General features: G+C 34.5%; 1 long non-coding RNA gene across 1 annotated transcript in view; it reads right to left on the reverse strand.

Annotated features, from left to right (window-relative positions):
- Positions 1-5,218: 5,218 nt before the first annotated feature.
- Positions 5,219-10,536, reverse strand: part of LOC107703303 (uncharacterized) — a 16,521-nt gene continuing 11,203 nt past the window's right edge. Inside the window, exon 3 of the long non-coding RNA XR_001635830.1 lies at positions 5,219-5,642. This is a non-coding gene — a long non-coding RNA (uncharacterized LOC107703303). The remainder of the gene's footprint in view (positions 5,643-10,536) is intronic.

Genomic DNA, 10,536 nt, shown 5'->3' on the forward strand with positions numbered 1-10,536 from the left:
AATAAATATATATATATATATATATATATATATATATCTATATTACAAACACACAAACAAAAAAAAGACTAAGGAAATTTTGTCAAATTTAAAACAAAATAAAAAATATTTTTCAAAATTTAGCAAAAGGAAAAGGTTTGTAACCCTACCTTAATTCCGGCACAAAATTATAGTAAAAATGTAATCATTACTAAACATGTAGGTCTATAGTTGTATTTAATACATTTTACAAATGGATCTTTTTGCAGACTTAAATTTGAAAATAAGACTCAAAATAATAAAATAAATAACATTACAGTAATGGAAAATTGATGATTCAAATTAGTATCATTATGTCAGTGCAAAACATTTTAGCAATACAAAAATAGGCTTAATTTTCTTTATGCAAACTATGTATTCTATTTTTTGGGATGAACCGGACATTTCCCAGACAAACTTGACCCTGCCATTGTGATTAGTGCAAATCAGTCAGACTTTGGCGTGTAAACATGACTTGCTCCACGCTGGGCTGTGAACATTGTTCTATTACAAGCTCATGTCAACATCTGTAAGGTAGAATCAGTCCCCCACCCCCTCCTTCAGAGACCCCCATCCGGGGCTGGAGGTACACCTTCATGAGAAGAGACCGGGGGTAACTCAGTCCGTAGGCTTAATTAATCTTCTGTCTGATTTGATGAATGGCTCCCAAATAGTGCTGTAATGGTGTGATATCTCTCAGCTCAGAGGCTCCACTGTTGACAGAGGCTGTGTGAAAGTCAAAACGGGAAGCGCTTCACTCTGGGCTTTGTTTGAAAAGTTCTTCTAGTCTGCAGTCTTAACACACACACACAGCATACAGCGCGTTTGCCCATCTCATGCTGTGTTACATGTGTTTTGACAAAAAATGATTTGTTGTCTGTAAAGAAAAATGCAGTGCCTCAGGCGGTAAACACATTAGTGTGAGTAATCTAATGTTGATCTTTCTAATGAGAGGTGCTTAAATGATTTTAAACATACTACTCTAGTTACACATTTGGGACGCATTGAAGTTGACTTTACAATGTGTGTAAAGCCATCAGTATAGCAAGGTCACCATAATGGATGGTTGTTCTTTGGTTAATTACCTGTAAAACGCACTAATTCCCTCAAAAGTTAATAATATCTTTTCGCTGAAGTGTGTTTGGAGGCCATTTATGGGATTCAGTACAAGAAAAAAAAAACAGACTCAACACTCTGTAAAAAAAAACAAGTACAAATAGGGTTTACAGTCATATATTTGAAATGGAAGTCTATAGGGCAAGTGTTTCATTCTTCTGTTAAAAAGAAATGAGTAAATGAAACTGAATAATCCTTTCAGAATCGTGGCTACTGTATAAATGCATCAACTTCTGGTTATGCAAGTCCAGTTGGGCAGATTTGTCTTTGTACAAAGTTAGTAAACAATTTTATGATACTAATTTAATGTTATAGTTTTAAAGTTCTATTGCCATACTTTCGAAACACTCTGTGTTTAAACATTATCCCGCTGCAATGCTTTGCATAGACTTCTATTGTAAGAGCATTACTGTAAACCAGGGGAAAATACCTTCAATTGTTATATAAATGCAAAATAATCTATATACAGGTGCATCTCAATAAATTAGAATGTCGTGGAAAAGTTCATTTATTTCAGTAATTCAACTCAAATTGTGAAACTCATGTATTAAATAAATTCAATGCACACAGACTGAAGTACACAATTTGAGTTGAATTACTGAAATAAATGAACTTTTCCACGACATTCTAATTTATTGAGATGCACCTGTACTTACATGTTTGAATTTTGCATAAAAAATTATATACTATATAGAATACATATTTATGTATTTTATTTTAAATAAAATTTGTATTTTTACATACATAAAATACTAATATATAAATACTTATTTTATATAAAAAATATACATTTTTAAAAAAACAATAAAATAAACATTTGTGTGTGTGTATAATACATAACAAACAATAAAATAAATATTTGTGTATTAATGCAAATCAAATATATATGTTTTAGCCTTAATATATATTTATATAATGGTTGTGTAAAATGCAAAAATATAAATGTGTATAAATGTATAGATATATATTTGCATTTTATATAAACATTATATATATGTATATAGCATACATGATTTCACATTAATAAGTAAATATATTTTGCAATAATATTCATACATAAATATATTTTGCAATATTTTTTTATAAAAAATGCAAACACAATATTATAATGTATATATATATATATATATATACAATGTTGGTCAATACAGTACTGATGTACTGTGCATCTCTGTATTGTAATTTGTATTTTTTTTAAGGGAAACTTTAGGGAACTTTGGCATTCATTTCTGTACGTATATCACAAATACTGCCACTAAAGTTTAACTGTGGAACATCCCAAGCTAATTTTGATTTGTATTTCAAAACAAACACATCTTCTTGTTAAATTTATTGTAGTAAATTTAACAGTTCAAATAACCATAAACACTCCTTTAATTTGACATTTGTTGGGATGTCTCTGAGGAACAGGCACGCAGAAAGATATTCAAACAATAATAATCATGTGACTTCAATTCTAAAACTCACACATGCATTATTAATCCCCCCATAAAATTATTTTTCTGCCGAATTATTGACAATCTGTTGTGCTGAATGAGGGATGGGAATATCCCTGACACTGACAGTTGTTGGTTTGGGATAATAAAGTAAAACCCACCTCTTTAATCTTTAATAGATCCTCACTAATCCCTAGTTTAACTGGCAGACACTAAGGGAGCGTTATATAGTGCAATAGAGAGGCAACTCGCGCCTTTGATCCGTCCAATGTGATGCTAATTTCAGTCAAATTTCAGCATATGGAAATTTATACTACTTTTGTATGCGTAAATTGGAGGGTGTGTGTATGCGCTTGGGTTTTTCTCGCTGGCATTATCTGATTCGCCATGCCAAATATCACATCTCGCTAACCTGTTAGCCTGGGCCACAAAAGCCGTAGCTGTTTTAAAGGTTAAGGCCATCAGTACGGCTTAAACGGTGTGCTTTCTCTGCCCACGTCTGATGATTGAGGATCAAACTATCATGTTAGAAATCGTAAAGATTGCGTGCTTATGCCACAGACGCTAAGTTAGCATGAATAGCGCGTACAAGCTAACGAGCGGATGGCAGATGGGCCAGACGTGTTGAGACGGGTGATTCAGATTCAGAGGCCTCGGCTGGCCCGTGGACTTGATTAAACTAATCTCATCTCTATCAAAGCGTCGCGGGGCGAGCGGACCTGCCATTATTCATAGGCCTGGGGTAATTACAGGCAGGCGGTAGTTTGAGCCGGTGGGGGGATCGAGTGACGGGATGCTGGTCCTCTAAGCACTCCTACCTTAAGGCTAGCAGGGCCCTTGCTTACACTGTGCAGCGTTTTTAGGGTGGGCCTCTTCCATTCACTGGCCCAATGGGTAGGACCATAGAGGACCTTATTTTTCCTCAAATTTGGCATTGATTTGAAATTTTGTTATGAAAACTGAAAAACTATATAGCTGTCATGTACTACCGTTGAAAAGTTTGGTTTGGTAAGATTTTTTAATGTCTGAGAGTGAGTTTTTTTTTTTTACACTTAATTTCTGTGTAGACATACCTTATACCCAGTACTACACAATAGCGGGGCATGTTGTCACACTGTAAGAGGTAAGTTGTCACAATGGGATCTTGCCATTTAAACAACCTATTAAAGGCTTTTCAGCTAAATTTGGTGAAACAGTTTTGGCACACAGAACTTGGAATAGCAATAAATTAAAATGGTTATTTTGGCAAACAGAATGAATAATGATTAACAAATTACAGAACAACATAAAACACATGTGACAACTTGCCCCAAAGAAAATCTTCCTTAATTACAACATATTGTTGGCATTTGTCTGAATATATACCAGTGTTGTTTTTTTAGCAAGCACTTCAACAGCTATAGCAAAAAAAAAATGATGATGATGATGATGATGAAACAAATATTTAAGAAAAAACTACACGATTAAATAATTTGGTAGGCAAAGAGTATTCTGATTTCTGACTGTTTTGAAGTAGATGTTTGTACCAACATATAAAAACACAGGAGAAAACACACATGCATGTGGAGTCTAAACCTTTTAGTTATAAATTGAGCCATTGTGACATTGTGTGTGTGGGGGGGATTAATATAGATATATAATCTATATTTTTTAGATTATGTTTATTTTATGAGTGTTGTTACTATAACATGGGCCTTGATAATGACATTTAGGTTGTTTTAAAGTGTATATTTTTATTAAAGAACAAGAGACGGCTGGTGGATAATGACATTATGGGAGGAAGATGCCGTCGGCACTAAACAGGGGCAGTTTAAACACTCAATTGTCCATCTGTCATGTAACTATAGAAGACTCTCTCTCTCTCACACACACACACAGACAAATTCACTCATGCTTTGTGATGGATTAATCAAGATGAAGAGCCACTTGCCCTCTCTGCTTCATCTGACAGTGCTGTCTGTCATGTCAAAGCCATTTATCTTATCTTAAAAAACACACACACACACAATGTGAAAACATTAGGAAATCCACAGTTCAATTTTATTAGATAATACATTAAACAAATATAGTAAAAGTGGCTGGGCAGAGAAGATTTACGTTATGTGGGAGGATCGGAATTATTTACTGTGTTGTAACCTCTGAGGACCATGAGAGATAATTTATCTGATAAAATAGCATGCATATTCATATTCAACAGTGTTTTTGAGGACAGAATAAATTGTGTTGTGTGTGTACTATTATTAAATTGAAAATAAAATAGGAAAAAATATAATTGATACATTCTCTCTTTCTCTCTCTCTCTCTATATATATATAGTTATAAATATAATTTAAATATAATATTAAATAATTAATATAATACTCCATAATAATGAAATAATTTAAATATAATGTTAATAAAAGAAAATTATTTAATTTATAAAACTTAATATTATCCTAATTAATTCATTAAATAAACAAACTTGATCCTCATTAAAGATGCTTTAATTATACTACTCTTAATAAATATTAATTTTAAAAGTTCTATACACTGTATAAGATCGTACACATCTTCAGGCAATTCTATTTGTTTTTTAGCTTGCATGACATAGACTTTTTATGCAAACTGTAGCAAACAAACTTTTTTTGAGACCGTGTTTGGCATAAACATAGCCTAAAGTATTAACCAATTTAGTATAAATCTCAGATTTCATTTAACATTATCAAGACAAAATATCAGCCTCTGTATGAACTATAAGATGCTTTCATATGGATTCTAGCAGTTGTCGGGCCAGAGGTTGAGCTCTCCCCCCATGTCAGTGTGTTATGTGTGGGTCTGAGCTCAAGAGACCCTTGGGACCCTGCTGGAGGAAGCGGGAGATGATAGGAGAGATGAGAGTAAGTAATTAGATCCTGGGGTGAGAGCAGGTCTGTTAGACACGGCCAGTGTTGTGTGGATCCACTCCAGGCTGTGTTTGCGACTCTTTGAGCTTCACTGGCCCACAGTCCTGAGGATGTTTTCCAGTATGACAGAACCGGGGCGATCCCTCGAGACCGGCATCCAGTCATTAACAACTGGCCACGACGCAAAGATCTGAGAGAACAAGTCAACACCATCAGTCCTAGGAGCAACTGTGGAAAAGCAGAGAGTGGTTTTTACTGTCTGTTTTTGGAGTGCAGATAACAAGTTGTGGTCAAAGGTCCGATTCCTTTGTTTGAGTCGAGGGGAAATGAAAGTTTTGTTTTGGAAAATAGCTTTTTCATTCATGTCTCTTATCATCTCAATGAAGCCCCTGAGCTACAAAACAAGTTCGTAAAGCAGTTGAAAGCTGTCATGGGTTGTATGCTTCACTGACTTGGATTTTTATTTGTCTCCCAAGGGATGTTTGTACAGAAATGAAAATCAATGTGAATGTCAAGGGGAAAAGAAATATGTACCTGAGTTCTGACTGTCTACAAATTTAGTTTTAGTAGCTTTACACACAAGTTTTGATAACTTTATGTGTTTTAGTAGTTTTTGGTTTTATTTCAGGATTTGGAAATTTAGTTAGGACCCAAAACAGTGCCTTCATTGTTTTTTTGTACAAAAATTAGCAACAAAATAACTACAATAAGTTTTAAAAAATAATATTCATTTAATAATTTATTAATATATTTATTAATTCATGAATGGTAATTTATTAATATGAATTATATTCAAACATTTAATCATTGACTTATTAACATTTATTAATTTATTAATGATTATTTATTAATATTTCTTAATATTCCACAAGTGTTTGGTTTCTGAATATTTCTTAAATTTAGATGGTTGCAGCCACCAAATAATACACCACACATGTATAATTATGAATAATTGCAATCTGCACAGTCGATTCTATTGCATTTTTTTTGCTACTGTTACTTTTTATATAATTTTTTATCCTAATTATACACACTACATGGTTATTTGCATTTTGCATTGTTTTTTTTTTATGTGGACCACAAGACATTTTTGAATGATGACCCCACTAGTTTGGTGTATTCAAAAAAGTATATTTTACCATTATATTAGAATTACTTTTATTATTATATTTTCAGTTTTAAGTTTGAGTCCATTTTTTCTTTTGTCATTTTTAATAGATTTTAGTTTTAGTAATACATATTTCTATTAAGATTTATTTTTATGTTTTATGCTTTCTTCATTTTTATTAAATATTTTGTCATATTTTAACTTTTTTTATTTACATTTTTTTTCAGTTTAGCTTTACTTTTATTTTAGTTTTAGTAATTTTAGTACTTCAACTTAAATCTATTTTATTTCAGTTATTTGCCTAATCAACATTTTATTTTTGTATGTTTAAGTGTATTTTTTTAGATGAAATATAAATCTAATATTTATTTTATTTCAGTTTTGTTTCAATTAGTTTTGATTAATGATAAGAAAACTGGAACTGTATATGTATAATTAAGATCATAACAGAGAAAGAAATGTGTAACAGAAAATGATGCGAGCCAGACTCTAACTCAATTTGCTCACAATAGCACCACAGCTACTCAACCATCATATTTATAAACATAAAATCATATAAATTAACAAAAGAGAAGTGAAACTGAAAAATATCACTAAATATGGTTTGGTCTCTTTTATTTTCAGCCGTTTGTGTGAAAGCAAGGAAGCGTGTGTATAAAGCCGAGGGGTTTCACCACGCTCTCCAGCATCTCCATTTATTTTTTACTGGTCTCAGTGGTCTCATTCCCACCAACTGCTGTGGACTCAGCATCTATTCTAATTCGGTCAAACAAGCACAACATTTCTGGCCGTTTCTCTCCTCCATTAAGATGACTTAAGTGATTTTCTCTTTGCGTGCGGCTCAAGTAAATCAAGTACGTCTCTCAAGCCCAGTTATTAAAAACAGTGTCCTTTCGCTCTCTATCAAAGCACAGTAATCCTGATTTACACAGTGGAAAAACCTCTACCGTCGTATCCCGCTACCTTCCCAAGGAGATCGAGTAATTAAATGGGTACTTTTTACAAGTCGTACTCAATAAATCTGAATAAATTAACAAGGCATTACTAAGACTGCTACATTAAATTTGCATAGTGTATTTAATGAATATGCAACTGCAAGTGAAAAGGTCTGCTACTGTGAACCCTCCAAATTAGCATAACTACTTCCAGCATGTTTCTTAAATAATGCTCTCATTTGCACATCACTGAGTTGGCTAATTCTAACTTCAGTCAGGGTAGCCTTGCAATTAAGACTCTTGCTTTCATTTTTAATGAAGTTTGTGTTACATCAATCCTGACAGTAATGAGGGAGACATGGAAACAAAAGGCTTCTAATAATTAAATTCACAAACCAGTTCTAGGGATAATAATTCCTGAGGAGGAATTACATGACTAATTATTAATTAAATATTCATACTGTTGCATGGGCCGCCTCACTTAACTGCTTGTCTTGTCGCCGCTAATGCCGAGATGTAAATCGTCTTTGCTATCAACGCATCTACTCGAAGGTCCCGGATCCTTTTTAGTGCATGATTAATCATGTTGGCACCTCAGATGAAATGCTTTTTATTGGCCTCGTTTATTGAGCCGTTTTACCTGAGTTGGTTTAGCTCCTATTGAGATTCATTACCGAGCTTTAAGTACATAAACAAACCACCGCTGGAATGGCCGATGTCTAGTTACAATGATGCACACATTAGCATTATTAGCAATTTAGCATATCCTGTTTGTCAATTTCACAAGCTGGTTTCAAAATCTAAGGCCATTTTTGTTCAAATCACAGCTGGCATCTTACATCAACATGAGCTGCCAACAAACCTTCGTGCTCCCTTTAGCATATAGCATTAGCCTTTCAGCCTCTCGCAACTACTCTGCATTTATCCCACAACATTTCCAAATGGCTTATTTAACAGTGCCTCACTTAACGGCTTGTCTTGTAGCCGCTAATGCCGAGATGTAAATCGTCTTTGCTATCAACGCATCTACTCGAAGGTCCCGGATCCTTTTTAGTGCATGATTAATCATGTTGGCACCTCAGATGAAATGCTTTTTATTGGCCTCGTTTATTGAGCCATTTTACCTGAGTTGGTTTAGCTCCTATTGAGATTCATTACCGAGCTTTAAGTACATAAACAAACCACCGCTGGAATGGCCGATGTCTAGTTACAATGATGCACACATTAGCATTATTAGCAATTTAGCATATCCTGTTTGTCAATTTCACAAGCTGGTTTCAAAATCTAAGGCCATTTTTGTTCAAATCACAGCTGGCATCTTACATCAACATGAGCTGCCAACAAACCTTCGTGCTCCCTTTAGCATATAGCATTAGCCTTTCAGCCTCTCGCAACTACTCTGCATTTATCCCACAACATTTCCAAATGGCTTATTTAACAGTATGTTGTTTTTCTTTTAGCTCCTGTTGAGATTCATTACTGAGTTTAAGTACATAAGCAAAATGGCAACACAAAGGATGACAGCTACTTATAATGATAGCATTATTAACATATTCTGTTCTGCAGCAAAATATGGCAGGTTTGATTTGAAAAAAAAAATGGCATCAGATATTGACAATACCCTGATAGCACACATACATCACAGAGACCCCTGCAAACATGTCCTTGCGGGGCCCATGCTGGCTTTTTGCGGGCACAGTGGGCTAGGGCCAGCCCACACCAAACCTAAACAGGCCCGGTGCCGGCTTGCCCAGGGGAGGCCCACAGCTTTGGGCTCACTGCAGACTCTCTGTGAGCAGCCTACACTATGGGACTGCCCACATTAATCCCATGATGGCCCAGTGTGGGCCAGACATGAGCCTGTTAACAAGAATTTTGTGGGCAGTTTTCTTCCTTACCACTAGGGATGCTAAGGTGTTTTAGGTTTCCTTAAGTAAAGCCATGTGGTAGAGAGAGTTAGCAATAGCAAGCAGCAGTAGCCAGCATGGCTCACCTGCTGAACACATTGTGCTGTGTCCTGATTAGGAAATGTGCCATTTCAAGCCCAGTCTAACGGAGTTTTTTTTTTCTATTTAAAAGTGTACATTGCTGATGTTTTTTTGCAGAGATGGTACATGTGTGTATGGCCTATGTTTGGATTAATGCTAAGAGTTTAAGACAGTGTATTTGTGTGCATTTTAGGTGAGGCTACTACATAATGGTCCAGATTGAATACGGATTTAAAGTTCTTTTCGACGTGAGACCGTAGTCTGGACTATTCTTGACTGTTCCTGGTTAGGAAGAGTCTGGTGTTTGAGAGCTGTGGCGTGTTTTCATTACAAGAGGTTGGATTATTAATTTGCTATCAGCCAACTTCAGCTACGGACAGTGTTTTTTGTACTTTTGTGTATTTAGATGTTTGGTTATATGTAGCTATATTAACCTGAACTGACTTTCACACACATCAACTTTCACATAACGAAATCCTACAATCTTACATGGCTTTGTTTGCTTTTTTTTGTGCTTTTGTGTATTTACTTTTTTGGCTATATTTAGCTGTATTAACCTGAATTGAATGTTTTCTATTTTGTATTTAATAAATCCATTGATTTGAAATCCTTTTGACTACTGTACATTTTTAACAATATAGACATTAGTTATGTGGTGACTGCATCCATTTCAGATGTATAATAACTGTTTTCCCCAAAGACTTAAGTTATAGTAGCTGAAAAGTATTTAAAGTGAAACAGATGTATTGTTATAGATCAGGGGTGCATCCTGTTCCTGGAGATCTACCTTCCTACAGAGTTCAGTTCCAACCCTGAATAAACAAAACCTGTCTGTAATTATCAAGCGCTTCTTCAGATCCTAATTAGTTGGTTCAGTTGTGTTTGATCAGGACCAGACAATACGTCTATAGGACGTTTCCTATCATGAGATGTCAAATAGTCAAGTCAAGTCACCTTTATTTATATAGCGCTTTTAACAATACAGATTGTGTCAAAGCAACTGAACAGCATTAATTAGGAAAATAGTGTCAATAATGCAAAATGACAATAGTA

Source organism: Sinocyclocheilus anshuiensis, unplaced genomic scaffold, assembly GCF_001515605.1.
Source record: "Sinocyclocheilus anshuiensis isolate Anshui unplaced genomic scaffold, SAMN03320099.WGS_v1.1 scaffold1597, whole genome shotgun sequence".
NCBI classification, from domain to species: domain Eukaryota; kingdom Metazoa; phylum Chordata; class Actinopteri; order Cypriniformes; family Cyprinidae; genus Sinocyclocheilus; species Sinocyclocheilus anshuiensis.